Source organism: Ovis aries, chromosome 9, assembly GCF_016772045.2.
Source record: "Ovis aries strain OAR_USU_Benz2616 breed Rambouillet chromosome 9, ARS-UI_Ramb_v3.0, whole genome shotgun sequence".
Classification (NCBI taxonomy): domain Eukaryota; kingdom Metazoa; phylum Chordata; class Mammalia; order Artiodactyla; family Bovidae; genus Ovis; species Ovis aries.
In genome coordinates this window covers 88,102,807-88,130,134 of record NC_056062.1, presented here as the reverse complement: position 1 = coordinate 88,130,134, position 27,328 = coordinate 88,102,807, and positions in this window count along the sequence as shown.

The window sequence follows — 27,328 nt, the reverse complement described above, 5'->3', positions numbered from 1 at the left end:
ACATGGAATATTTAATAAATAATTATCCCACTGTATAGACAAATAGGACAAAAGGGAAAATAGTAATGCTATAAAGAGATGAAGGCAAAACAAGGAAAATAAAATACCTCTTATTCTTTGAAGTAGTGGGAGGTAAAATAATACAATATGTTATCCTTGGAAAGGGATTTTCAAAATGTTTTCATTGGAGTTCTAGGAATTTCAAGACATTCTTGGACACTGCCTCTCTACCTCAGACACATCTCCACCAATATCATGTATTTCAGACACACATTTCTTAAAGAAAGTAAAGAAATGGAAGCAGACTGTGTTTATGGAGGAGACCCAGGAATCATGTCCTACAGGCACAAATAAGGGAGAAGAATAACTTGCTGGTTTTAGAGGTTTATTGATACACGTGGAACCAACTAAAACCAAATCCACACAAGTTTTGCTTATACAAATAAACCCCTACTGGGTATGTGTGTAATGGACCGATGGTGCTCTTAGGAAATCTATATTCAGGTCAACCAGAATGAATAATCGTTCATGAGGAAGAAATCCTATGATGGTGATACATCTTTTGAGCTTAGAATTGAAACAACTGGAAAATTCTCAGACATTAAAATTTATTTTCTAATACCTTATCAAGTTTGAAAGTTTGTTCTTAAGTCTTGGTTTAAATGTGAAGAAAGAATACTAAATCACTGCCCCTTACAATAAGAGTGGAAATGCTAGTCCAAAGCATGGGGAATGGGAAAGCACAATAATGTTAACTGAATTAATAAATTAATGATTAATTAAATCAACTTACCTATAGGGAAGTGTTATTCTTTCCTTGAAATTCACTGAGAAAGCCTAGTAACTGTGGCAAGCATAGATCGCTTCATAAACACTGACTTTTGAACTATGAACCTTCCAAGATGTCACAGAAGTGATTTTTACATTACTTTGAAGAAGCCGGGGGTCTAGGAGTTGTGGTTGGTTGGTTGTTTTTTAATGCTGATTAAAGATTTAAACTTGATTTAAACTTTTCAAAGAATCCATTGTTTTTTTAATATTTCATGAATTTGCAACTCTATGTAAAATTTCAACATAGAAATATTTATGTCTTAAAAGATGACAGTTACCATCCTAAGATCTTTGAGTTCATGTGTGATAACTGCAGCATCTCATTAATGGGGTAAAGAAGGAGTTTGCAAGGGGAATGAGGGTACTATAATCGCAAGTGAAACTTTAACCAGCTTAACCAGCACACACGCTCTTTTATACAGAAAGCAGGTAAGGCCTGGGAATTTTAGAATGTGAGAAAGAGGCAGTTCACTTACTCTTCCAGGTTTATGGATGTTGAATGCCACATACGTGCGGTGGCACGTATCACATATCTGAAGCCTGTGGCAGTAATTAGCCCTTGGGCTTGAGTACAAGGTATTCCGTGAAACTAGAAGAATTACTTCTGAAACTAATTATAGCCACAACATGCTATTATTATTAAATTTTTAGCCATTTATCTGTAAACTCTCGTGAAGCTTGGTCCCAGTCAACTGCATGAGTGAACAAGAACAAGGAGTATCAGGATACCATACTCTACCTACTATGGCCTTACTAGAACAACTGTGTGTCCAAATGAATTGCCTTTTGAATTGTGGTGGGCCTGCTGAGAATTAGGTTGGGGAGTGAGAGGCGTTTTGCCTCCTTACACACCAAGGTTCTCACAATATTTAGCTTTTAATAAAGCAAGGAAAATTAAACCACAACATGAGTAAAACTTCTGTAGAATTTTTATTTAAAAAGTGATCATATTTTCATTTTTATGGAAAAGGAAGCTATTTAATGCCTTATGGGTCCCACACAATAATAGGCAGAATCCTGCAGAGAACATTGTAACAACTTGCAATTTGATGTTTACTGAGCACAGAAACATGTTGGACACTGCCTACCGGCTGAATTAGATGAACCTTTTGCTTAGAGAGGTTATAAAATAAGTTAACATACATTTTAAGAGAAAAGACCTAAATGTGCCTGACTTAGTATATCCATTGTCCAAGCAGAAAACGGCTCTTATTTTTCCTATTAAGTTCTGTGTTTTATAACAAAATATCAAATTCTATTTTGAATATTATATTAAGTATATTGAGATTAATGGCACATGTTAGGTAACCATGAAATAAGATTTAGTCATGTTTTGTCAAGGTATCCCAGATGAGTAGTTATGTATTCAGAAAATACTGGGTGAGTGCATGTTTAAATTAAGGAATAAAAATTTTTGACTCCTTCTTTTCGTTTAGCATTATCCTCAAAAAGATCTTACAGGAACTTCGTAATTTAAAAGGTGCCAACACACATTATTGTGCAAATATAGTCATATACATACGTCCCTCTTGTGTCTGAAAGACAAAATTTAATTATTTATTAACATCTCCACGACTCAACTATTTAACTGAATTGATTATAAAACACATTATACTGAAAGATGCAAAAGTTTCCTAACCAATGTTTCCATATTCAGAATATACAGTGTACTATGGGAATGTGCATAGACTGTGAACTTTGGAAAGGTGCAGGAAATTAATAACAGAAAATGATTCTGTTTTAATTCCATTTCAAATATAAAAGTTACTAAAGAGATACCATACACTGAACATCATGTAATAACTAAGAATGTGATGAAATTGTGAAGTGATGATATCAGTAAAGTTATGACTGCCAAGCAATGAACAACTCAGTCACTCTGCAAAGAGAATACTAAGGATCTCTAAGGATTGTGTTCCCGAGGTTAAATTCTTAAAAAGAGGTAGAGGCACTTGCCTCCTTCAATGCCGATAGAAAGTTTGATTTTTAAAACTCTATTTACTTAAAAACTGTGTATTCATCAAACAAAAATGAAAATTGAAAAACTTTTATAGAGACCTACACTCACTACCTTGGTTCTGTTCCACTTGCTCTGCTTTTAAACTATCAAACCATTCTTTTTAATATTCACGTATTATATCAGTTTTTGAGTCCATTTAAATTAAAAACAATAGAACAATCTTCCATAAGTACTTAAGCACTGTGTCACTAAATAGATCTATATTTGCTCATGGTATTTTTTGATACAAAATCAAAATAGAGTAAAATGCTTGAGTATATATTCCCAGTAAAAAGTTTTGAAGATACCCAACACTAATATAACCTCCAAAAATGCTCCCTTTTACCACAGTTTCTTCCCTAATGCCCACAAATGGCTGTTCTGATAATTTCCCAAGATAAATTTTGCCCATTCCAGGATATCATAAACATGGAATTATAGAGTGCAGCTTATTTTGTGTGAAGCATAATTTACTTAGAATAGCATCTTCTAGATTCATCCATGTTTTTGCTTTTATCAATGTTATTTCTTTTTTTTGTTGTTGTTAAGAGAGAGTATGGATATTAAAAAGCTAGTTTTTGCACTGTTTTTCTGATGAATATCTGGGTTGATTTTTATTATAGCTATTAGAGATTAAACTGTCATGGAACTCCTTATACATGCCTTTTTATCCATACATGCATTTCTAGTGTGACTATGTCATTTTGTGTTTGTCCCACAGTGCATGAGTGATCCAGTTTCTCCACATTCTCAATACACTAAAAAATAAATTAGCTATTCTGGCTGCCTCTGAATGTCATTTCTAAACAATAGTCTGACTTTTGATATTGCTCAATTCTATTGGCATTCTATTGACTACCCTCAGTTCAGTTCAGTCACTCAGTCGTGTCCGACTCTTTGCGACCCCATGAATCACAGCACACTAGGCCTCCCTGGCCATCACCATCTCCTGGAGTTCACTCAAACTCACATCCATCGAGTCAGTGATGCCATCCAGCCATCTCATCCTCAGTCGTCCCCTTCTCCTCCTGCCCCCAATCCCTCCCAGCATCAGTCTTTTCACATGAGGTGGCCAAAGTACTGGAGTTTCAGCTTTAGCATCATTCCTTCCAAAGAAATCCCAGGGTGGATCTCCTTCAGAATGGACTGGTTGGATCTCCTTGCAGTCCAAGGGACTCTCAAGAATCTTCTCCAACAGCATCAAGAGTCTTCTTCAAAAGCATCAATTTTTCGGCTTTCTTCACAGTCCAACTCTCGCATCCATACATGACTACTGGAAAACCATAGCCTTGACTAGACAGACCTTTGTTGGCAAAGTAATATCTGTGCTTTTCAATATGCTTTCTAGGTTGGTCATAACTTTCCTTCCAAGGAGTAAGCGTCTTCCAATTTCATGGCTGCAGGCACCAACTGCAGTGATTTTGGAGCCCCCAAAAATAAAGTCTGACACTGTTTCCACTGTTTCCCCATCTGTTTCCCATGAAGTGTTGGGACTAGATGCCATGATCTTCATTTTCTGAATGTTGAGCTTTAAGCCAACTTTTTCACTCTCCACTTTCACTTTCATCAGGAGGCTCTTTAGTTCTTCACTTTCTGCCATAAGGGTGGTGTAATCTGCATATCTGAGGTTATTGATATTTCTCCCGGCATTCTTGATTTCAGCTTGTGCTTCCTCCAGCCCATCATTTCTCATGATGTAGTCTGCATATAAGTTAAATAAACAGGGTGACAACATACAGCCTTGACGTACTCCTTTTCCTGTTTGGAACCAGTCTCTTGTTCCATGTCCAGTTCTAACTGTTTCTTCCTGACCTGCATATACGTTTCTCAAGAGGCAGGTCAGGTGGTCTGTATTCCCATCTCTTTCAGAATTTTCCACAGTTTCTTGTGATCCACACAGTCAAAGGCTTTGGCATACTTAATAAAGCAGAAATAGATGTTTTTCTGGAGCTCTCTTGCTTTTTCCATTATCCAGCAGATGTTGGCAGTTTGATCTCTGGTTCCTTCCTCTGCCTTTTCTAAACCCAGCTTGAACATTCAGGAAGTTCACAGTTCATATATTGCTGAAGCCTGGCTTGGAGAATTTTAAGCATTTCTTTACTAGCTTGTGAGATGAGTGCAATTGTTCGGTAGTTTGAGCATTCTTTGGCATTGCCTTTCTTTGTGATTGGAATCTAGAGAGCATATTAAAAAGCAGAGACATACTTTTGCCAACAAAGGTCTGTCTAGTCAAAGCTATGTTTTTTCCAGTCATCATGTATGGATGTGAGAGTTGGACTATAAAGAAAGCTGAGTGGCAGAGAATTGATGCTTCTGAACTGTGGTGTTGGAGAGGACTCTTGAGAGTCCCTTGGACTGCAAGGAGATCCAACCAGTCCATCCTAAAGGAAATCAACCCTGAATATTCATTGGAAGGACTGATGCTGAAGCTGAAGCTCCAATTACTTTGGCCACCTGATATGAAGAATTGACTCATTTTAAAGACCCTGATGCTGGGAATGATTGATGGCTGGAGAAGGGGACAACAGAGGATGAGATGGTTGGAATGCATCACCCAATGGACATGAGTTTGAATAAACTCCAGGAGTTGGTAATGGAAAGGGATGCCTGTCGTGCTGCCATCCTTTGGGTCGCCAAGAGTCAGACATGACTGAGCAACTGAACTGAACTGAGCACTTCTCCACTTTGAACGTGCATATTTATTCTGTGACTGTATGTTACATTATTTGCTTATTGTCACACCTACTACTACCACTAGAGGGCAGGAATCTTGTCTGTCTTCCCCACTGTATTGCTTCTGCCTACTATATAACACCTAATAAAAATTAAAGTGAAAGTCGCTCAGTAGTGTCCAACCCTTTGGGATCCCATGGACTGTATAGTCCGTAGAATTCTCCAGGCCAGATTACTGGAATGGGTTGCCATGCCCTCCTCCAGGGGATTTTCCCAACTGAGGGATTGAACTGAGGTCTCCCATTTTGCAGGCAGATTCTTTACCAGCTGAGCCACCAGGGAAGCCCATAACACCTAACAGAAATGCATAATTATTTAATGCTAATATGCTTTCTAAATGTGTTGATATCTTGAAAATGCAATTAATAAATATTTGATTTATATTGGTAGTTACAAAAATAAGTGTTTTAAAATCGTGTCAGAGAGTATGCTATAATATTTTTGTGCATTGGCTAAACTCATTTTTATCACGTATACAAGAGTTAGAAAGGCCTGAGTTAACTCCTGCTGGGTTTTTTAATATCAGAGAAAATTGTATTCTTGCTCAAAAGAGAATCTTTTCTTCTTTAAAACATTTCTAGGAAAAACCATTTTTTAAAGCTTTAAAAATCAAATCTTTACTACCAATAAAAATAACTTTTCTATAATTTCATGTTTTATAACTCTGGTAGAAAATTTTTAGAATAATTCAATATCCTTTATTTCAGACACAGTACAGAAAAAGTTCCCCCAAGAAGGACTTAAATCATACTTTAAAATTTTCAATGAAAAAGATTGAATCATCTATGTATTACTCTCCATTCTTAATTTGTGATCCATTATGCATATTTGATTTTGTCAGTGCCTTGCCCCTATGTTCTTGCCTTACTCTACCACAAGGCAGATTCTTCTTAGCACATGTGTTTTTGCCTGAGTAACTGCCCTTGCTGGTAATGTCTCTTTGCCATTTATATAATAGACGAGTGCTGCTAGAGAGTGAAGGCTGAGTGTTGTGCTCTTACAGGGACTGATGGCAGTGGTGTAAGAACAGTGGCTCTCAGAGCTCTCCCAGCAGGATTAAGCTCTAGGAACCAACAGTGCACAACTGCTTGGAAAAAAAGCACTTTATTAGCAGCATTACTTTCTCTCTCTTACTTTCTAATCCTAACAACTGATGCTTTATGGAATCACCTCCAAAATAAATAACTTGGATTTTAATCCTTTTCTCAAGGTCTCCTTCTGGGGGACCCAAATGTAGAATAAGAATCCCTATTTGAATTAGAAAAAAAAGGATAGCAGTTTTTGCTATCCAAATATTCCTAATTCTCATGAATGTAGCACAGCAAAGTTAATGAGTGAGCTGGACTCTGCCAGGTACAAATAGAAAGCGGTGTTGTTATTTTTCTCCCTCACTACAACCCTATTGAATTTATGTTGCCAGTTCTTCGTCATCTCTACATAAAAGTTTGTGAAATTCTCATAACTCTTGTGTTCACTTTCAAGTTTATTAAATAGTGTCATATTTAATAGTAAAGTCTGTGATTTTTGCAACACTAACTAGAAATTGATTAGGTTCAGAAATAAGCATTAGAGAAAGAGGCAAAAATTTTTTAACTGTTTATCTGCTATCTGGGAGCAAAATTTGCCACCCCAAAATACCATTACTAGTAGTTGCAGCTTGCTCTGCTCACTGTACAACAGGCCAATGAATCTGAGAGACAAGGTGTTAATGCAAGGAAAACAACTTTATTCGGAAAGCTGGCAGACTGAGAAGATGGCAGACTAATGTCTCAAAATAAACAGATTGTTGGGGACTGGTGCCAGGTTCTTTTATAGAACCAGAGGGAGAAGCAGTGAGGAGCTGAAGACAAAATAGAGAGAGAGAGGCAGTGAGTAAGTAAAGTAAAAAGGGTCATCAATCTTGCAAAACGTCTCCGAGAATGGCCAGCATCAGGGAAGGCATGTATTAATCTCTTCTTTCTTGCAGCTATTCACAGGTGGGCAGGGATTTATTATCTCTCTGTGAGCTGAATGAAGGTACTTTAGCAGTTAAGCAGAGGGGTGAGTTCCTCTGAGGCAGGTCATTATGTATGATTCAAATAACAACAGCAATGAAAAGCAAGTTAAATAAACAGTTCCAACATGGAGTCGGAATTGGTTCTTTGAAACAATATGTCTCTTTGGCATGTTAAGTATTTTAAACTGGTTATTTTATAAGAAACAATAGGCATGGAAAAAACTCTGAAAACTAAGTAGGGGTTGCTGCTGCTGCTGCTAAATTGCTTCAGTTGTGTCTGACTCTGTGCAACCCCATAGATGGCAGCCTACCAGGCTCCCCCATCCCTGGGATTCTCTAGGCAAGAATACTGGAGTGGGTTACCATTTTCTTCTCCAAAGTAGGGGTTACCCTTTAGTTAAAAAAAAATATATATATATATATATATATAGAGAGAGAGAGAGAGAGAGATAGATATATAGAGAGAGATAGCGATAGATATATCTATAGATACATCTACATTTTCAAGGGAAATCATTTTGTAAGGGTATTCCCATACTGTACCAGAAGAGGTTGACCAAATCCCTAGGAACATATCAATGTAAAACCTTTGACTTAAATCTTCATAAAAACCTTGCCCTTGTTTACTGGGCTTGTCTTGGTAACCTCCCGTAACTGCCCCCTCCACCTTCAACATCCTCGTTTGTCTTTAGCTGGAGGATGGTATTTAAGGTGAGGACTTCGGCCATTTTGGAGAGTCACTGCGTTTTCCTGGGCCTCTTCCTTGTATGAAGTGGAAGTGAAAGTGAAAGTGTCATTTGTTCAGTCGTTTCTGACTCTGCAACTCCACGGACTGTAGCTGACCAGGTTCCTCTGACAATGGATTCTCCCAGCAAGAATCCTGGAGTGGGTGGCCGTTCCCTTCTCCAGGGGATCTTCCTGACCCAAGGATCAAACCCTAGTCTCCTGCACTGCAGGCAGATTCTCTACCATCCAAGCCATTGGAGAAGGCTTCTTCCAAACATGCATACTATTCAACAGTTATGTGATATGTTTCTTGTTTATCTGTCTCATTCAGTTTACTTCTTAGACCAGCCAGAGGGATTTACGAGAGTAAGGAAAAACTTCTTCCTCCCAGCCACCATATTTCTCATCTCCTCCTCACCTTCCTCCTCCTCCTCCTCCAGGCACTGTGCTGCCTCTGGCTCCTCGGGGTTGGAGCAGAGAAAGAAGAGAGAGGACACGGACAGAATGCTATAATTCAGAAGGGTGTGGCTAATGCTAGAATGCTGGCTCTTTCTCTTCTCGGCGTTATGGAGGGTGGGAAATTGCCCCATCTTTGCTGCAGATCTTGCTTAGTACTAGGCCTGAAGTTAAGAACGTAGTCTCCAGCTGGGACTTTCCACCTTTGCTGGCTGTTTCTGCATTTGCCACTACACCCCCGACTCTTTCAGCCAGGATCATCTTTCCTCAGGAAGAGAGCCCTTGGGTTTTTCAAGGCTAGATAGCTTCTAGAGCTCCATGAAGTCTCATGCATCCCTGCCTATGGTCAGTGAAAATTGAATTTGCTCCCACCAAAGCCCCCTCTGCAAGCCCATCAGTCAGGCAGGTATAGGCAGCCCAGTCCCTTGGAATCAGACTTCTCCAAGAAAAGGTCAACACCAAGCCTGTTCCCCCAACTCTAACAAACCAGGTCAAGGACTAAGGGTGTCGGGGGAGTGTGTAATTCCCTCCATTCTATCTCACTGCAACAAAAATTTGAAACGGTGTATCAGCGTTACAGTTTATAGCTCTGTTACACTTCATAGTTTTATTTCCCAAACAAAGTACACCCCTGAGGCATGAGGGTGGGCTGTCCCCAAAGGAGAAGCCCCAGCTGGTCTTGGCTTCCTCTTTTTATACATTTTGTCTCCTCAACCCTGAGCTTGCCCTATGCAAAATAGGGCCAGCCAGAAAGGAGGTGTTTGTTGCACCTCAGGTTCTCACTCAGGTCCACGAATTTTTCCTTTGTTCCCTTTTTGCGGGCTTTTCCCTTTATCTTTAGCCACTGTCATTTTAGATCCCTTTGTCCTATTCTAACGACCTAACAAGGGTCTCTCCATTCCATTGCCCAACCTACTGATGATAGACATGGCCATGCTCCCTGAAGGGATTTCTTAGTTTCCTTACTTGGCTCCAGATAAGGACTAGAAAGGAGAAATGTACAACTCTTCCCATAGAGACCCATTTCTTATGATCTTTGTGCTTTCCTTTATATTGCCTTGAAGAAGCTCATAGAAAAGTGTTTATCCATCTGTCTTCTGGGTCACCCCTTAGCAAGTTCTGTACAGCTGGTCTGGTACCACGCTTTCAAATTAGTCAGTATTCAACACCCATTCTTCTAATCTTTGTGACCTCAGCTGAAATTTTGTGACAGTATAGGTCTCAAAATATAATATATTTTATATGTAATATGTAATGTCTCAAAATATAATCCTGCTACAGCTATAATTAAAAATCTAAGTAAAGGAACTGAAATTTTTAGGGCTCACATTAGTCCAAAATTTGTCCTGCATCTTGATCATACATTCAGTTCAGTTCAGTTCAGTTCAGTCACTCAGTCCTGTCCGACTCTCTGTGACTCCATGGACTACAGCATGCCAGGTGACCTGTCCATCACCAACTCATGGAGTTTATTACCCTGTTATTGACTTATTTTATATATCATTTGATCATTTTCAGTAGTGACACCCAAGTTAAGAATTCAATTTACAAATATTTTCTACCAAATGATTTTTTAGACATTGTGACTAATTTATGAGGATTTATTGGGAGAGTATGTTTATTAAAACACCTGGGCATTTGTAGTTATTTTCAAGAATTGATAAAAAATGTCTTACATGTAAAATATACTATGAATTATAAAATGACAAAGGAAATATTGCATGTCATATTCTGTAAGCTCTCATTACCCAAATTAATTACAGATTCAACATCAAATATCATTTTAAAAGTCTCCCTTCTATACTTTTTTATATTTTCAATAATGAACATATATTCAGTGTGTTTGAAAATTACTTTTAGAAATAAAATTACCCAAATCAGAATGCAGCTGTGTTTTAAGAAGTCTTCAAAGGGTTGACATTCTTAGAGCCAGCTTGGCATTGGGCAGATTAGTGAAGTGAAGTGAAAGTTGTTCAGTCCTGTCTGACTCTTGCAACCCCATGAACTATACAGTCCATGAAATTCTCCAAGCCAGCATACTGGAGTGGGTAGCCATTCCCTTCTCCAGGGGATTTTCCCAACCCAGGCATCGAACCCAGGTCTCCTGCACTGCAGGTGGATTTTTTACCAGCTGAGCCACCAGGGAAGCCTCAGGGAGAAGAGTTCAGTTCAGTTACTCAGTTGTGTCTAACTCTGTGACACCATGAACCACAGCACGCCAGGCCTCCCTGTCCATTACCAACTCCCATAGTCCACCCAAACTCATGTCCATCAAGTTGGTGATGAAATCCAACCCTCTCATCCTCTGTCATCCCCTTCTCCTCCTGCCCTCAATCTTTCCCAGCATCAGGGTCTTTTCAAATAAGTCAGCTCTTCATATTAGGTGGCCAAAGTATTGGAGTTTCAGCTTCAATATCAGTCCTTCCAATGAACACCCAGGACTGATCTCCATTAGGATGGACTGGTTGGATCTCCTTGCAGTCCAAGGAACTCTCAAGAGTCTTCTCCAACACCACAGTTCAAAAGCATCAGTACTTTGGCGCTCAGCTTTCTTTATAGTCCAACTCTCACATCCATACATGACTACTGGAAAAACCATAGCCTTGACTAGACAGACCTTTGTTGGCAAAGTAATGTCTCTGCTTTTCAATATGCTATCTAGGTTGGTCATAACTCCTTTCAAGGAGTAAGCGTCTTTTAATTTCATAGCTGCAGGCACCTTCTGCAGTGATTTTGGAGCCCCAAAAAATAAAGTCTGACACTGTTTCCACTGTTTCCCCATCTATTTCCCATTAAGTGATGAGACCAGATGCCATGATCTTAGTGTTCTGAATGTTGAGCTTTAAGCCAACTTTTTCACTCTCCACTTTCACTTTCATCAAGAGACTTTTTAGTTCTTCTTCACTTTCTGCCATAAGGGTGGTGTCATCTGCATATCTGAGGTTATTGATATTTCTCCTGGCAATCTTGATTCCAGCTTGTGATTCCTGCAGCCCAGCATTTCTCATGATGTACTCTGCATATAAGTCAAATAAGCAGGGTGACAATATACAGCCTTGACGTACGTCTTTTCTTATTTGGAACCAGTCTGTTGTTCCATGTCCAGTTCTAACTGTTTGTTCCTGACCTGGATATAGGTTTCTCAAGAGGCAAGTCAGGTGGTCCGGTATTCCCATTTCTTTCAGAATTTTCCACAGTTTATTGTGATCCACACAGTCAAAGGCTTTGGCATAGTCAATAAAGCAGATATAGGTGTTTTTTCTGGAACTCTCTTGCTTTTTCTATGATCCAGCAGATGTTGGCAATTTGATCTCTGGAGAAGAGTAGCATCAGTTAATTTATTTGGTCATTATTTAACATTATAATACTCTAATTACTGGACAAAAACAGTTGGCTATTTTACTGTTAGAGTTCACTTCATGATTTTTCTAAGCCAATGAAACATCTGTAAGATGTTCACATTTTATTTCAGGCTGAAATATTGATCTAAGATGTGGTTGCAAAGACATTGGATCCAGAGGCATAGTGTTTTTGTGCAGATATTAAGAATAATGATTTTCATAGAAACTCATAAACTAGGGATACATACATCATCTTTTTCTCTTATCTCAAGTTTGGAAACAGCTTTTCTTAAACCAGAAGACTATTTAAGGCATTCATCTCACTGAAAGTCAAAATGATTATTTGCCCAAGGGGAATTCTGCTTTATAATAAATAAATATGGGCTTCAGAGATTTGCAGAATTTGAGGTGGCACTTAGTAGTATAAATTTTCCCACTTTCTTTTAAATAAGAAATGTCTTGAGATACTTAAAAATCAATTAATTGTAGACTGTAGTTTGCAATAGGATCAGAATTTATGATATTTTTCTGCAGTGGAAATTTAAATTGTCCTCTTAGTTGTAGAAATTAAATGATCCTTAAAAAACACTCTATTTAAAAGGTGTTATTGACTTATTACATACAAATGATTAGTATGTTTTTGCTGAAAAGCTGAATCATATGCCTTTAACCAGTCAATAACATTTCTCTGTTTGCAAATGAAAAGCTTCCTTTTCTCATGGCAGGCGGTGAACTGAACCTGAATTCTAAGAGTCACTCGGCGTTTTTTCTCATTCACATCGCAGTAGTAGCTCTGTAGTTAGAGCTCAGCGGACAATTTGGTAATGAAGGCAGCACAAAAAGACTTCTGATTGCTCCTAAACATCTGCATCATCGGCTTTCTATAGTATAGCAGCATTTAGCTTTCCTTCAGGAAATAACCTAAAAATAGAGGAAGGAACTTAGATAATGATGGCCTCACATTTAAGATGTGTGCTAACATTCTCAGGGTGATACGCAATGAGGAAAAAAAACAAAACAAAACAAAACAAAAACCAGGAAGAATGGGAGGCAAGAGCTCCTCTGAGGCTATATGGGGAGGGGTGAATAGTCATAGCCTGGATCTGAACAGCTTATTAAGGACAGAAGGAAGAGAATGCACGTTGCAGGTAGAAAGCCAATTCTGATTCCATGTTAGAAACTTTTTCTTTGACTTGCTCCTCATTGTTTTTGTTATTATAATCTTACTTACTAGCTTGGCTCAGTGGACCCTGCCCCTCTCCTTAACTGTAAATGAAAGTGCCTTTGTTGAGCTCATAGGGAGATAATTTGTCCCTGATTGATGCTTTTGAACTGTGGTGTTGGAGAAGACTCTTGAGAATCCCTTGGACTGCAAGATTTTCCTAAAGGAAATCATCCCTGAATATTCATTGGAAGGACTGATGCTAAAACTGAAACTCCAATACTTTGGCCACCTGATGTGAAGAGCAGACTCATTGGAAAAGACCCTGATGCTGGGAAAGATTGAGGGCAGGAGCAGAAGGGGACGACAGAGGATGAGATGGTTGGATGGCATCACCGACTCAATAGACTTGAGTTTAAATAAACTCTGGGAGTTGGTGATGGACAGAGAGGCCTGGTGTGTTGCAGTCCATGGGGTCACAAAGAGTCAGACATGACTGAGTGACTGAATTGAACTGATACTAGAGATTCAAAATAACCATGATTTATCTAAAAAGATAAAATAGAAAGATAAAATAAAATTCATTTTTCTTTTATATAAGTGTACTAATGGAATGATTAGTGTCATAATATTTTAGATGTTAAAACTAATTACTTCAATGAGCAACAGATGTTATTAAAAGATGAATTTGTTTCCATTTTAATACCATCATAAATTTCTAAAATAGTCTGGGCTTCTCAGGTGGCTCATTGGTAACAAATCCACCAGCCAATGCAGGAAACCTGGGTTCGATCCTGGGTTGGGAATGTCGGGGGAGTTTGTAATTTCATCAGTTCTGTCTCATCACAACAAAAATTTGAAGCAACCGATGGACCAGTGCCACAGCCCTCAGAGGGACCAGTGTTACAGCTCAGTTTTATTTAGAAAGTAAAGGAAAATACATCCTTGAGGCATGAGGGCATGCCGACCCAAAAGACGTGAAAGGAAGAGAGGCCCCCAGCCTAATTTTGGTCCTCTTTTTATATGTTTTTTCTCCTCCCCCTGGGCCTGCCCTGTGTAAATTGGGCTGGCCAGGAGGGCTGTTTGTTTCACCTGAGGTCCTCACTCCAGTCCTCGGACCTTCCTTTGTTCTATTTTCACGGGCTTTTCCCTTCCTTGTCTTTTAGCCACCACCATTCTGGACTCCTGTTTCCTATGCTAACTACCTAACAGGGAGATCCCCCGGAGGAGGAAAGGGCAACCCACTCCAGTATTCTCGACTGAAAAATCCCATGGACAGAGGAGCCTGGCGGGCTACCGCCCAAGGGGTTGCAAAAAAGTCAGCCATGACTTAGTGACTAACAACAACACGTATGTACTATTGTTACCGAGTCCAAGCTCGCCTTGCTCAGTGCACAACAGGCCAGTGAATCTGGGAGAGGAGGTGTTGAGGCAAGAACTTTGACTGGGGAGCTGGCAGACCGAGAAGATGGCAGACTCGCCCCTCGGAGTAGCTGTTTATTGGGGTCTGGATGCCAGATTCTTCTATAGGTCAGAGGAAGAAGCAACGAGGAACTAAAGTCAAAAGGCAGAATAGAGAGGGAAAGGTAGTAGGGAGGAAATTGAAAGGGTCTTCACTCTTAGCAAAGAATCTCCTAAGGAATGGCCTGCCTTTCAAAGCAGTGTGTAAATCTCTCCTATTCACAGGTGGGCAGGGACAAACTATCTCTGCAGGAGCTGAACAAAGTCATTTTAGTTTACAGTCAAGCAGAGGGGTATGGTCCTCCAGGCAAGCCATTCTTTATGATTATAATAACAAAGCAATGAAAACCAAGTCAAGGAAACAGTTTCCAACATGCAGTCAGAATTGGCTTCCTCCCTGCAACATTACAGAGAAGGCAATGGCATCCCACTCCAGTACTCTTGCCTGGAAAATCCCATGGACAGAGGAGCCTGGAAGGCAGCAGTCCATGGGGTCGCTAAGAGTCAGACACGACTGAGTGACTTCCCTTTCACTTTTCACTTTCATGCATTGGAGAAGGAAATGGCAACCCACTCCAGTGCTCTTGCCTGGAGAATCCCAGGGACGGGGGAGCCTGGCGGGCTGCCGTCCCTGGGGTTGCACAGAGTCGGACACGACTGAAGTGACTTAGCAGCAGCAGCTGCCACATTATGTCATCGCAACCAGTCATTTATATTACCTTGTGCTGTGCTGTGTTTAGTCGCTCAGTCATGTCTTACTCTTTGTGACCCCATAGACTGTAACCTGCCAGGCTCCTCTGTCCATGGGGATTCTCCAAGCAAGAATACTGGAGTGAGTTGCCCTGCCCTCTTCTGGGGGATCTTCCAAACTCAGGGATTGAACGCAAGTCTCTTGCATTACAGGTGAATTCTTTACCAGCTGAGCTACCAGGGAAGCCCTTATGTTGCCATAGTTCTGAGAAAAATTATTTTCTGAAAAGAAACAAGAAAAATAAAAGCAAAGCCTACTTTTCATCCATTTGTATTAGTATCACATAGGAACAAGCTGCACTGAGAATAGTAACTTGCAATGAAATCAATCACAACAATTTTTTTTTTTTTTGGAGGATGTTAAAAGGTAATATGAGTTCTTGGCTAAATGGGCATAGCAATGTATTTTTAAAGTTTTATGAGAAACTGAAGCTCCACAAACACCTTAATAGACAAAAATAATAAAGTAATTCTTAAAAGTTAAACTTTAATAAGAATAACTTGTGATTTGAAAAAATACAAAGAGACAGAATAAGAATAAAGTATTTTGGGAGACGTCTATTCAATTTTCTTTAGCTGCTGGTAGAGAAATAGCATGTTAATACTGTAATATCAAGATGCTAATCACATCTCAAAATGAATAAATCACATTGTATAAAGAATATTTTTTCTAAAGGTAGCTGGGGTTATGACATTCTGGGTTATTCAGAACACACCTGAACATTAAGAACAATTTTGGACACAGTAGCAAAAAGGCATGTTTAAGCTGGAGCACTTCCAGAAGAAAATAAACCAGCAAGTGAAAGTCTGAGACTGTGCCAATTCAGAAGCCAGAACTGTGGCCTCTTGGAGATAAACATGTAAGAAATGTGGCAGCTGTCTTAAAATACCTAAAGTGTATCAGGTTACAGGACAATAAACCTAGTTCATGTAGTCTCAAGAGACAGTACTCAGACCAGGCGAGGTTTTGGTTCAATATATAGTCAATATCTTTCTAATAACTAGAGCTTTTTGGAAGTAGAATTGACTACATCAGTAGGAAGTGAATGATCCACCACGCAATTGTACCTTCACAAACCAAAGCTTCCCTGATAGCTCAGCTGGTAAAGAATCTGCCTGCAATGCAGAAGACCCTGGTTTTATTCCTGAGTCAAGAAGGTCCCCTGCAGAAGGGATAGGCTACCCATTCCAGTATTCTTGGGCTTCCCTTGTGGCTCAGCTGATAAAGAATCTGCCTGCAGTGCAGGAGACCTGGGTTCAATCCCTGAGTTGGGAAGATCCCCTGGAGACGGGAAAGGTTACCCACTCCAGTATTCTGGCCTGGAGAATTCCATGGACTGTGTAGTCCATGGGGTCACAAACAGTCGGACACAACTGAGAGACTTTCACTTTCACCTCAAACCAAGGGTATATTTTCTACAAACATTTCTAGAGAAGACTCATGTCCGTTCTTAGAGGTTCTCTTTGACCAATCACTCCTATATTGCTTTTCAGTAGAGCATGAATGACACAGTCATACATGGCATCCTTTTTCATTGATTCGTACTATTCTACTTCTCAGGCTCTGGGGATGATGCGTTCTTTTAGCCAGTACATTAGAAGAATTCTGAAAATTGCAGAATTTTAGCTAAGAAAAAAAGGTATGTTTTGACTATTACTGTTGGTAATTCTATAATGAAAAATATATCTTATTGGTACCCTGATGTTAAAGATAACACTGAGCTGAGGACCTCAAGTGAAATTGTGTTAACATGATAGCCGCACCATTCATTCTCACAGATCCTTGCAGGATTTCCTTCTTTCCTTGAAATAAGAGTGACTAAGATTGGCAATTTGTGATCGCCAAAAATACACCATAAAATTCCTTAAAAAAAAAAAAAAAAAGAAAGAAAAAACAAGTAAGAGAGAATGTCTTATGGCTCAGATGGTAAAGAATCTGCCTGCAGTGGAGGAGACCCAGGTTTGATCCCTGGGTTGGTAAAATCCCCTGGAGAAGGGAATGGAAACACACTCCATTATTCTTGCCTGGGAAATCACATGGACAGAAGAGCCTGACCAGCTACAGTCCATGGGGTGGCAAAGAGTCAGATGCAACTGAGTGGCGAAAACTATCTTTTTTTTTTTTTTTTCACTAAAATCCCTAAAGTGTTATAAGAAGGGGGACTCCTGAAAATGAGGAATGCATTTTGTCATAGGTAGGATCTGTTTTGTTTGAAATAGCTCCAGCTCAAATGGTTAGCTTCTATAACATCAGTGTTCACATCAAGAGAAGAAAAGAAGCTAGATAACACACACACATACATACAAGCAACAGAAAACAAGGAAAAAGCTGTTTGAAGGCCTTGGAAGAACAAGAAAGCCAGACTTAAAGGACTAAGATGTCAGGAAGAAAGGAAATATCTTATGGTGAGTCTCAAAGTGTCTATTTGCCCATCCAGAAAACTCTGACCAAGGAGAAAACTGTGTCGCAGTGTCTTCCAGAAGTCCCACGTGAATGGGGAAATAAGAGCAAGAACTGATGACCTTCCAAAGAAAATGGGCTCTGGTAATCAAACCTAGGTTTCGGTTGAGACTTTTAAAGGACCACATCCTACCAGTAAGAGCAGACCAAAATAAAGAAACCTTTAACAAGGAACCATCATCTCTCACTAACTATTTTCCAAAAGAAACATAGATTCTCTCTTAGGAAAACTGGCATCATTCAAAGGCTAGATATATTTTTATGCACAATGTCTGGGATTGATGTACTTGGTACATTAGAATAAGCATTTTTTTTTCCCTATGATGACTGCTGGATGGTATCTCAGATGCTTTGAAACAGAAATGAAAATTTGTGTGATTCCTTTGAATGAGCTCTGAACTCTAGGCAAAAATTTTGTCTAGTTTCATATTTGATTTTTATCTATTTCAGTTCAGTTCAGTCACTCAGTTGTGTCCAACTCTTTGTGACCCCATGAATCGCCGCACGCCAGGCCTCCCTGTCTATCACCAACTCCCGGAGTTCACTCAAACTCACATCCATCGAGTCCATGATGCCATCCAGCCATCTCATCCTCTTTTGTCCCTTTCTCCTCCTGCCCCCAATCCCTCCCAGCATCAGAGTCTTTTCCAATGAGTCAACTCTTCACATGAGGTGGCCAAAGTACTGGAGTTTCAGCTTTAGCATCATTCCTTCCAAAGAAATCCCAGGGCTAATCTCCTTCAGAGTGGACTGGTTGGATCTCCTTGCAGTCCAAGGGACCCTCAAGAGTCTTCTCCAACACCACAGTTCAAAAGCATCAATTCTTCAGCGCTCAACCTTCTTCACAGTCCAACTCTCTCATACATGACCACTGGAATAACCATAGCCTTGACTAGATGGACCTTTGTTGGCAAAGTAATGTCTCTGCTTTTGAATATGCTATCTAGTTTGGTCATAACTTTTCTTCCAAGGAGTAAGTTTCTTCCAATTTCATGGCTGCAATCACCATCTGCATGGATTTTGGAGCCCCCAAAAATAAAGGTTGACACTGTTTCCCCATCTATTTCCCATGAAGTGATGGGACTGGATGCCATGATCTTCATTTTCTGAATGTTGAGCTTTAAGCCAACTTTTTCACTCTCCTCTTTCACTTTCATCAAAAGGCTTTTTAGTTCCTCTTCACTTTCTGCCATAAAGGTGGTGTCATCTGCATATCTGAGGTTATTGATATTTCTCCTGGCAATCTTGATTCCAGCTTGTGCTTCTTCTAGCCCAGCGTTTCTCATGATGCACTCTGCATAGACGTTAAATAAGCAGGATGACAATAGACAGCCTTGACGTACTCCTTTTCCTATTTGGAAAGCAGTCTGTTGTTCCATGTCCAGTTCTAACTGTTGCTTCCTGACCTGCATATAGGTTTCTCAAGAGGCAGGTCAGGTGGTCTGTATTTCCATCTCTTTCAGAATTTTCCACAGTTTCTTGTGATCCACACAGTCAAAGGCCTTGGCGCAGTCAATAAAGCAGAAATAGATGTTTTTCTGGAACTCTTTTGCTCTTTTGATGATCCAGTGGATGTTGGCAATTTGATCTCTGGTTTTTCTGCCTTTTCTAAAACCAGCTTGAACATCTGGAAGTTCACGGTTATCTATTTATCTATTTAGCGAATATAATTAGCTCACCAAGACTAAATCAAAGACATAAGGGAAGCATTTCAACCAGGGAAAAAGTTATATTGAGGGGTGAGTGTGACAGAAATAAAGAAAGAGAGAAAGAATAAAGGAAAAGAGGGCTGGAGGGAGAAGAAGAGAGAATAAAGCAGCCTTAATGTGAAGAGATCCCGGTAATAGCTAATATGGGGAAAATATCTTCAGTTTCTTTAAACTTAAAATGTCACCCAAAAGGCATTTGGGGAGTTGTTTTGCCAGTAAATGTCATTATCTATAAGGAAAAAGACTAATAGACTCTCTGAACTGTAATGGCCTCAGTAAAATATATAGTCAATTTTTATAAGACATAGTATAATACATTTATCTCAAAATTATAGTGTCTCTGATAAATAGTGCACTTGTCTTTGTCTTTGTTACAGTATTTAATACTCTGTGTATTGTGGGATATACACCAAGTTTACAAGACTTGGGTAATGAGAATTGGTAAAAACCTGAGGCTACCTTTATGATCCTATTTGACATTTTCATTCAGCAGTGATGCATGCAACTTTGGCAAACAGTGCAATGTAAAAAGGCAGATACTTCCATACAACCCTTATCTCTTTTATCACACATCTATATGGCAGTGAGGGTCACTGAGGCACAGTGGTCCTGAGATTCCAAATTCAATATATATCCTCAGGTCTCCTGGAGAGATTTCAAATTTTCAGATCCAGTAGACTGCCCGCTAAAATCTCCAGGCAGTTATTCTTTAAATGAAATATCAGTGCATCAGCTTAGGCAAAAAATTTTGATGAGTTCTCAGAGATAATTAATCTTCAGTTTTAATGTCATCATCAAGAAACAAATATTAAGGGACTAACTGTACAGGAAGTACACTGAGATAATTATTTCAAATTGCTTCTCTTTAAGAGCTTATACCATACAAACAGCAATATGTCAATGGTAGATGGTAAACTCTCATTTATCTTCCAGTTATCAATGCAAAGATCACTTGTACAAAGATGTATTTTTGTGTTTTCCAAACTAATATGAATCCCCTACTTAAAAAATTCTCATAGCATAAGGTCCTTCTAGTTTCCTGTAGGACTTATTGCATTGGAATTTTACCCTTATTTCAATAGTTATTGGCTAAATATCAGTCTTTCACAAGTACCATAAATGATGTGAGGAAGGGGAATATGTCTAATTTTGTCCACCTTTGAGTCCCAGAGAACTGTTTGCACTACCACATAATGGATGTTGAAAACTATTTACTGAATGAATAAATCAATGAATGGAAGATTTAATAAAACAATAGCCAGTGGAAGAGAGTGAAAAGGCTGCCTTTAAATTCGACATTCAAAAAATGATCATGGCATCCAGTCTGATCACTTCATGACAAATAGATGGGGAAACAATGGGGAGACTTTATTTTGGGAGGCTGCAAAATCACTGCAGATGGTGATGCAGCCATGAAATTAAAAGACACTTCCTCCTTGGCAGAAAAACTATGATCAATCGAGACAGCATGTTAAAAAGTAGAGGTATTACCTTGCTGACAAAGGTCCATCTAGTCAAAGCTTGGCTTATCCAGTAGTCATGTATGGATGTGAGAGCTGGACTATAAAGAAGGCTGTGTGCCAAAGAATTGATGCTTTTGAACTGTGGTGTTGGAGAAGACTCTGGAGAGTCCCTTGGACAGCAAGGAGATCAAACCAGTCTATCGTAAAGAAAATCAGTCCTGAATACTCAATGGAAGGACTGATGCTAAAGCTCAAGCTCCAATACTTTGGCCACTTGATGTGAAGAACTGACTCATTGGAAAAGACATTGATGCTGGGAAAGATTGAAGGCAGGAGGAGACGGAACAGCAGTGGATGAGATGGTTGGATGGCAACACCAACTTGATGGACATGAGTTTGAGTAAGCTCTGGGAGTTGGTGATGGACAGGGAAGCCTGGTGTGCTGCAGTCCATGGGGTTGCAAAGAGTCAGAAAGGATTGAGCAATGAAACGAATAAATTATAGAAGGTGTAATAGTTATAAAAAGTATCTAAATGCTTTGATTTGGGTAATATAATCAAAATAATCTTTTTTTAAAATGCACTTAATCAGATTGTTCAATGCATTTAATTAAAAATATTCCAAACAATCCTTTTTAGGAATTTTCTTTTTTTAACTTTCCTTTTAAAAAACTTTTATTTTGTATTGAGGTAGGAGAAGGAAATGGCAACCCACTTCAGTATTCTTCCTTGGAAAATCCCAGGGATGGGGGAGCCTGGTGGGCTGCTGTCAATGGGGTTGCACAGAGTCAGACACGACTGAAGGGACTCAGCAGTAGCAGCAGCACAGCTGATTAACAGGGCTTCTCAGGTGGTGCAGTGGTAAAGAATCAGTCTGACAATGCAGGAGACACAAGAGACATGGGTTTAATCCCTGGGTCAGGAAGCTTCCCTGGAGGAGGAAGTGGTAGCCCACTCCAGTATTCTCACCTAGAAAATTCCATGGACAGAAGAGCCTGGTGGGCCACAATCCTAAGTGTCATAAATAGCTGAACACAACTGAGTGAATGGCACACATAGCTGATTAGCGAGTAATGTTGTGATATTTTCAGGTGAACAGTGAAGGGACTCAGTTATACATATACGTGTTTTCATTCTCCTCCAAACTCCCCTTCCATCTAAGCTGCCATATGACACTGAACAGAGTTCCCTGTGCTATACAGTAGGCCATTGTTGGTTATTCATTTTAAATATAGCAGAGTGTGTATGTCAGTCTCAAACTCCTTGGCAGCCACAGTTTGTTTTCTAAGTCTGTGAGTCTATTTCTGTTCATTTCTATCATTCTATCAAGTATAAGTTCAAGTATCAAGTATAAGTTCATTTCTATCATTTCTTTTTTAGATTCCACATATAAAGGATATGATACAATATTTCTCTTTCCTGTTTGGTTTATTTCACTGAGTGCAACAATGATTAGATCTATCCATGTTGCTGCAAATAGCATTATTACATTCTTTTTAATGGCTGAGTAATATCCCATTATATATACAATACTACATCTTCTTTATCCATTTCTCTGTCAATGGACATTTAATTTGCTTCCATGACTTGGCCACTGTAAACCATTCTACCACAAACACTGGGGTGTTTGTATCCTTTCAGATCATGCTTCTCTTTGGCTATATGCCCAGGAGTGGCATTGCACGGTTATATGGTAGCTCTATTTTTAGCTTTTTAAGGAACCTCCTTACTGTTCTCCATAGTGGCTGTACCAATCTGCATTCCCACTAACAGTGTAGGAAGGTTGCTTTCTCTCCAAACCCTCACCAGCATTTGTTGTTTGTGGAGTTTTTGAGGATAGCCATTGTGGCTGTTGTGAGGTGATATCTCATTGCAGTTTTGATTTTCATTTCACTAATAAGTAGCAATGCTGAACAACTTTTCACATGCCTCTTGGCCATCTGTATGTTTTCTTTGGAAGATTTAGTAAAATAATGGCCAATACAGTACAGAGGACCTAACAGATTTACAAAAAGTAAGTATCTAAATGCTGTGATTTGGGTAGTACAATCAAAAGAATCCTCTTTAAAAATATACTCAATCAGATTGCTCAATGTATTTAATTAAAAATATTAGAAATAATCTCTCCTTAGAAATTTTCTGATGAAATGCAATTATCCATATGTGAAGTCAAGGCTATGGTTTTTCCAGTGGGCACGTATAGATGTGAGAATTGGACTGTGAAGAAGGCTGAGCACTGAAGAATTGATGCTTTTGAACTGTGGTGTTGGAATAGACTCTTGAGAGTCCCTTGGACTGCAAGGAGATCCAACCAGTGCATCCTAAAGGGGATCAGTCCTGGGTGTTCATTGGAAGAAATGATGCTAAAGCTGAAACTCCAGTACTTTGGCCACCTCATGTGAAGAGTTGACTCATTGGAAAAGACTCTGATACTGGGAGGGATTGGGGGCAGGAGGAGAAGGGGATGACAGAGGATGAGATGGCTGGATGGCATCAGTGACTCGATGGACATGAGTCTGAGTGAACTCTGGGAATTGGTGATGGACAGGGAGGCTTGGCATGCTGCAATTCATGGGGTCGTAAAAGAGTCGGACACGACTGACCGATTGAACTGAACTGAAGATACTGCGTTAGATATTAATTCTATTGCTGGGATGTTTAGGGTCAATATTTTGAGATGTGTCAATGAATGGGAAAATTTTTACAGGTTTTCCTTTTCAGGTTAATCTTCATGGTCTAGTAATAAAGAGAATGAGTGAATGGGTATGTGAGGGAGTGTGGCAGGAAGGGAGGGAAGGAAAGAAAGAGCAGAACTTGGCACAAACATAGTGTAGTGGTTTAGATCCTGGCTTTAGCTCTAGATGGTTGGGATTTATAAGCCTCTCTCTAAGGTGGATTCACTCTGTGTCTTATGTAACGTTTTAAACCTCATAGGGGACTCAGTTTTTTCAACTGAGGTCTTATTAAGGTGCCTATACTGTCAGGCAATCAACAGGATAATTGCAATAATCTACACAAAGTGTCTAAAATTATGGTAATCATCACTGTAGGTGCCATGCAAGCATTCACAATTAAGTTTCCATCCTTCTCCAGCTTAATATATTTCAATCCCAGAGGGATCTTGTTGCATTTTTCAGAACCTTAACTCTTTAGAATTTGACCTTCTTAGAATATAAAGTTGTGGTCCAATATTGAGGAAATACTGTGCAAGGTAGTTTGCATATAAATATTCCTATCGACTTTGCAGCATTTGTATTTCATGCAGTAAACACTAAAATGTGTTAAGATAGAGAGCAAAACAGAGAAAGCGATTTGATTAAAATATTTTTGCCACATTTCTTTTCCTATGTTCCAAGTATTCTATATCTATATTTATATTCCTTAAAGGATAATTTAACAATAAGGAAGAATACAGATGCTATAATTTTTTTAAACCTACATAGATACACACACACACACACACACACACACACACACACACGTGAAGATTAGAATCTCTAGTACAAGCTGTATCTGCCTCATTACCCTTTATGGGATCAGAATAGCTCCCAGGTAGCACTTGGATTTCAAATGATAATGCAAATTAGATAAGGCATCTAACTTCCCCCAAAAGATTATTATTTCGATGGGAGTACCAGATCACTTGACCTGCCTCTTGAGATACCTATATGCAGGTCAGGAAGCAACAGCTAGAACTGGACACAGAACAAGAGACTGGTTCCAAATAGGAAAAGGAGTATGTCAAGGCTGTATATTGTCACCCTGCTTATTTAACATCTATGCAGAGTACATCACGAGAAACGCTGGGCTGGATGAAGCACAAGCTGGAATTAAGATTGCCGGGAGAAATATCAATCACCTCAGATATGCAGATGACACCACCCTTATGGCAGAAAGTGAAGAGGAGCTAAAGAGCCTCCTGATGAAAGTGAAAGAGGAGAGCGAAAAAGTTGGCTTAAAGCTCAACATTCAGAAAATGAAGATCATGGCATCTGGTCCCATCACTTCATGGGAAATAGATGGGGAAATAGTGGAAACAGTGTCAGATTTTATTTTGGGGGGGGGCTCCAAAATCACTGCAGATGGTGACTGCAGCCATGAAATTAAAAGACACTTACTCCTTGGAAGGAAAGATATGACCAACCTAGACAGCATATTGAAAAGCAGACATTACTTTGCCAACAAAGGTCCATCTATTCAAGGCTATGCTTTTTCCAGTGGTCATGTATGGATGTGAGAGTTGGACTGTGAAGAAAGCTGAGTGCCGAAGACTTGATGCTTTTGAACTGTGGTGTTGGAGAAGACTCTTGAGAGTCCCTTAGACTGCAAGGAGATCCAACCAGTCCATTCTGAAGGAAATCAGTCCTGGGTGTTCTTTGGAAGGACTGATGCTAAAGCTGAAACTCCACTACTTTGACCATCTCATGTGAAGAGTTGACTCAGTGGAAAAGGCTCTGATGCTGGGAGGGATTGGGGGCAGGAGGAGAAGGGGACGACAGAGTATGAAATGGCTGAATGGCATCACTGACTCGGTGGACATGAGTTTGGGTAAACTCCGGGAGTTGGTGATGGACAGGGAGGCCTGGAGTGCTGCAATTCATAAGGTTGCAACGAGTCAGACACGACTGAGCAACTGAACTGAACTGAAACCTTGCTATAGTGCAGAAGAGCTTTATCTCCTTTTACCTGTCTACACATTTGGAGGTTCCATAAACTGAGTCTTTACTATACAAACAAATTAATGCTCAGTTTTCCCAGGGTGCTCAGTGGTAAAGAATCTGCCTGCCAGTGCAGGTGTTACAGAAGACACAGGTTTGTTCCCTGGGTAGGAAGATCCCCTGGAGGAGGAAATGGCAACCCTCTCCAGCATTCCTGTCAAGATAATCCCATGGACAGAGGAGCCTGGCGGTCTACAGTCCATGGTGTCACAAAGAGTCAGACATGACTGAGCACACACGCACACACTTTTAAATACAGTCTTAATCATATACGCATATTGGTTCTATTTCAACACAAACAGTATTTTGTTTTCATTCTGTAGCCCCAAATGCATTTAGGAAAGAAACTGTCTTCAAGATATTCCCAAGATACCAATTTTAATATCAATTCTCCTATATTAAAATTGGAGGGAAACATCAATTATAAAGCTTAAAATATTTAAAATCAGGATTAAAACTTTCTGTACTCACATTATGCTTTCTATACTCACTTGTTTTTAACATTAACGGATGTGTTATTAATATCCATCAATGTTTACTATGATTTTCTAAAATCTAAAATATCCACAACCTCTCTAAAACTTCCATATTCAAATAACAAGCCTGGTGTAAGAGGAACATGGTTCAGCAAATAAGAAAGGAGTCATAGAGTCATAAAGCAAATACACTGAACTTTCTGTTTCAGGATTGAATGAATCAGAGGAAATTTTCAAATATCAGAAAATGCCAGTATACTAAAATTATTAAATAAGACATGGGCATTAAAAGGATAATTCAGTCTCAACAAATACCTTATACCAATCCAAAAAGCATACATGATTCAAGGCTTAAATTTATTGAAATTTGGCTGCATTTGAAACTAGGCAACTGCATCTATCTCTCTATGATAGACAGAGTGCCTGATGAACTATGGACGGAGGTTTGTGACATTGTACAGGAGACAGGGATCAAGACCATCCCCATGGAAAAGAAATGCAAAAAAGCAAAATGGCTGTCTGTGGAGGCCTTACAAATAGCTGTGAAAAGAAGTGAAGTGAAAAGCAAAAGAGAAAAGGAAAGATACAAGCATCTGAATGCAGAATTCCAAAGAATAGCAAGGAGAGATAAGAAAGCCTTCTTCAGTGATCAATGCAGAAAAATAGAGGAAAACAACAGAATGAGAAAGACCAGAGATCTCTTCAAGAAAATTAGAGATACCAGGGGAACATTTCATGCAAAGATGGGCTCAATAAAGGACAGAAATGGTATGGACCTGACAGAAGCAGAAGATATTAAGAAGAGGTGGCAAGAATACACAGAAAAATTGTACAAAAATGATCTTCATGACCAAGATAATCACGGTGGTGTGATCAATCACCTAGAGCCAGACATCCTGGAATGTGAAGTCAAGTGGGCCTTAGAAAGCATCACTATGAACAAAGCTAGTGGAGGTGATGGAATTCCAGTTGAGCTGTTTCAAATCCTGAAAGATGATGCTGTCAAAGTGCTGCACTCAATATGCCAATAAATTTGGAAAACTCAGC